Source organism: Carex rostrata, chromosome 26 (assembly GCF_964058835.1).
Source record: "Carex rostrata chromosome 26, lpCarRost1.2, whole genome shotgun sequence".
NCBI classification, from domain to species: domain Eukaryota; kingdom Viridiplantae; phylum Streptophyta; class Magnoliopsida; order Poales; family Cyperaceae; genus Carex; species Carex rostrata.
In genome coordinates, this window is record NC_135943.1 from 4,841,535 (window position 1) to 4,845,514 (window position 3,980).

Genomic DNA, 3,980 nt, shown 5'->3' on the forward strand with positions numbered 1-3,980 from the left:
TTTATTCTTTCTCATTAGCCATACAAAAATGTGTACCTTCATTGGAGCTCTCAACTTCCAAAGGGTCTTGTAATCCGAAGAGAGAATGCCCCCCTGGTGTAAGGTGTGATATGCCGATGCACACATGAACTGGCGCGACGAATTCCACCTCCAATCCGTTGTCCCTCCGGATCGATGCCGAGTAGAATGGTAACCGGCCTGATAGTTCTTTGAGAAATGATGATTCATCAGCATATGCCGTTAATTGAGCAGCTTCTGTGATACCATAGAGTCTGTGTAGTGTAGAGCCCCACAACCCCATTGGTTTCGCTTCCAGTTCCCAAAGCCACTTCGTGAGGAGTGCATCATTTTGGACCGCCAAATCAATGATACCAAGTCCTCCATTTTATTTCAGTGTACATACTGTTTCCTAATTTACTAGGCAATTGATTCCTTTATAGACTTGCAAGAATCTTATCTTATTGCATGCCCTGAAAAATAGCTTGTTGCAAGGAGATACCCTTACAACAAACTCAAAAACACTTATTGCATGCGTTTACCCTTGCAACAATGCCCTTGTAACAACTTCTCTCATAACTGCTAAGTAGTTGCAAGGACTCCCTTGCAACAGACTTGTTGCAAGCCTATATACCCTTGCAACAAGGGCGCGTGCAACTATTTTCAGAGTTTACCCCGTTTGTAGTATTTGCAAGGGGAGGCAGCATGGGCCCCATCTGGTTATTTGTAAGGGGAGCTTTAGCGGGTCCCACCTAACTATTTGCAAGGATAAGAATCGTGGATCCTACTGGACTATATGCAAGGCTAATAATTGTGGATCCTACTTATAAGAAAACGATCGATTATTCACATCAAGTTGATGAAGGTGGGTAGTTAAGAGTGGTGGCAATTGAATGCATCAATGATTATTAGTAGCAGTAAATAAGGAAGATGGATGGTGTCACACCTCGCGGCCACGGGTCGTAACAGTCCCCCGCCGTAAGCATACAATACCGTGTATGGTTACAATGCAATTAACAATTCAGTCCAAACAATAAGCAATATAAAACAAGTTTCTAAATATATATAAAATCAGAGTACACAGTCTGGTCAGAATATAATACAACAAAAGTATCTCCTCCGGATACCAACCATGAGGTTTACCCTAAAACTATACAACAATATATATATATATATATATATATATATATATATATATATTGTTGTATATATCTAGGGTCATGTGATGGTAACTATAAGGCCTACTACTCGCGTGCCTCTTCGGAATCAATCGCGCCCTTACCTGTAAAATAACTCGAAGGTTGGGGGTGAGAATAAATTCTTAGTGCGAATTTGCCACAGTTTAGACTATTGGACTTGCAATCAAACTCCATATTCAAAAATGAAACCCAAACCATAACAATTCAAACAGATATATTTTCATAAATAACAGAATGCCAATGCTCGACAACAAGTAATCAAATTGAATCACAGTTTACGGAATTTCCAAGATGAATTTCAAACACAACACATATTTGGCTTAACTCGACTCATTAGGGCTTGTAGCAACTACAGATGTTCTTTCGAGCTGGACCCTTTATCAAACCCTCGTCTGTAGGGTTACTGACACCTACAGACGCTCCACCGAGCTGGACCCTTTATCTGACACCCATATGTAATCGCTTGGCCTAACCGTTTATTAAGGTCTAGTTCAAATCATATAAAAAAATCCTCTTTGGAATCATTCCAATGTTCATAATATTCAATTGACCGTCCAAATGCATTAACACGTAGGAGAATGCCACCGAGCCACAGACGTTACACATGTCACCCACGATTTCCAATTCACACATCATAACATAATCACCCTCCCTCGTCCCAACCGGTACTGGGAAACTGATACCTCGCATATTTAGCCTATATTTGACTTGATTTCGTACCAAATTCACGTTCTAAATTGTCAAAATCATGTGCATTTCATTGATATATCCTTAGAATTTGGTACTGCTGAGAGTTTGTTTTTTTCTGCAGGATTGGAGCAAAATAAACGAAGATACGGCGTTTTTGGACTCTCTGGTACGGCCCTTACCAGGCTTGGTACGGCCCTTACCAGGTTTGGTACGGCCCTTACCAGACTTAGCCGATCCAACCTCCCTCCCATCTTGTACGGCCTAGCCGTACCACTTTGGTACGGGCCGTACATAGATGCCGCCTGGCAGAATTCAAATCTTGGCAGAGGCTATTTAAAGCGAGGGATCTCTCCATTTTCGGTAGACACATATTCCATTCCATTCTAGATTGAGAACTGAGAGAAAGAGAGAAAGAGAGCAAAGGAGCAAGGAGAGAAGAAGAAGGAAGAGGAAGAGGCGAAAATCGACGGATCAACCCCTTCTCCACTCCCGATCTTCGATCTAGTTCTATCATGCCTCTCTTTATCTCTTTATTTGTATTTCTGGACAGATCTATGACTTGTGAGTAGTTGATCATTGTTTCTAGGGTTTGTAGATGGATTTTCTTGATTTGTGTTGCTTTTCTTGATTTGGATCTTGTATGAACTCTTTTGATTGTATTGATTGTGTATTTTCTTGTCTTGATTGCTTTGTCTTTCTGTGATTGCATATGGTGTGCCTATAGTGGTAGATCAACCCTAACAAGGTCATGTGACCATTGCATTCTCTCAACCAAACCAATCCCTTTAGGTAGACTTGTTCGAATTGAAGCCGAAAGGTTGAATTCTCCCCTAATTGACAGATTAGAGGATACCTTAGATCTTCAATCAATCAACTAGAGGATCTGGACCAAAACACGAGAGTTGAGGTTTAGAAACCCTAGAAGGTGAAGAATTGACTCCAAAACCTAGATCTTGAACCAACAAACGAGAGTTGAGGTTTAGGAACCTTAGGTATGGTCAATTGAACCTTTCTCAAGAGTTTAATACAAGGTACCAGCAAGAAATGCATCAACTCGAACTTGTAAGCTCTGTTCTGGTAAATCAGTACGGGTCTTACAAGAGTGGTGCAGCCTACCCGTACCAAGCCCCACTCGGCTTGGTTGGACCAGGTTGGTGCGGCCTAGCCGTACCAACTTGGTAAGACCCGTACCACTAGAGGCAAATCAGAGATGAAGTCTGAAACCCTTGAAACATCTTTTATCCTAAATCAAAACACAGTTTATACCTTTCCTTGCACAGTTACTATTCTATTGCATTGTTTGATTGCTTGAGTTGATTCTTTAGGAAGATTAAGTACCAAAACTCTCTCTTTCTCACTTCTAGTTTTTAGTCGAGATAAGTAGATTCTAGATAAAGAAACCGTCCCTGTGGATCGATACCCGATTATACTCCTCGATAGGGTTGTGCACTTGCAACCCTAATCGGAAGGTGTAACCGCGGTTTTAAAAGGTACGCTCCCAAGCGTACCGAAACTTGCGTTGCGCTTTCACGCGAACAAAAACATTGAGGGCCGTTCACCTAATGCGCCAGAAGGATCCTAAGAATCAAAGTCAGCATACAGCCCGACTTTGCAAATTCATTGGATCCAAGTGCTTAACTTCGTAAATCCATTCACATGCATAGTTCGTGGTGACTTTCAAACAAAATCAGATCATAATAGATCGACACAACCAACAACCATACCAGCATGCAAATCACTCAAGTCACATCAATTCGAGTTTAATTTGATTGGGCTATGCAAATGATTTACACAATTTAATGATGCAATCAATCAGATATTCAACATGACAAACGAATAAACAGTTTAATTCCTGAAAATAAAGTATCAAACAAGTCCAAGAATCCCTCACCTGGTTACAACGAGCGTACCGCTTAATTAAGGATCGGGCGTCTCGAATTGCCTCGCGAAGTCTTGCTCGACCGAGCCTACACCTATATTACACATATACTAGGTTTAACCTTGGTTCATAGTCGAGGTGTTTACTCGAGTTGTATTAGGGCTCGTACTTTTCTCAACAACTCCCTATACTTTAGTATCGATTCCTCTATTCCT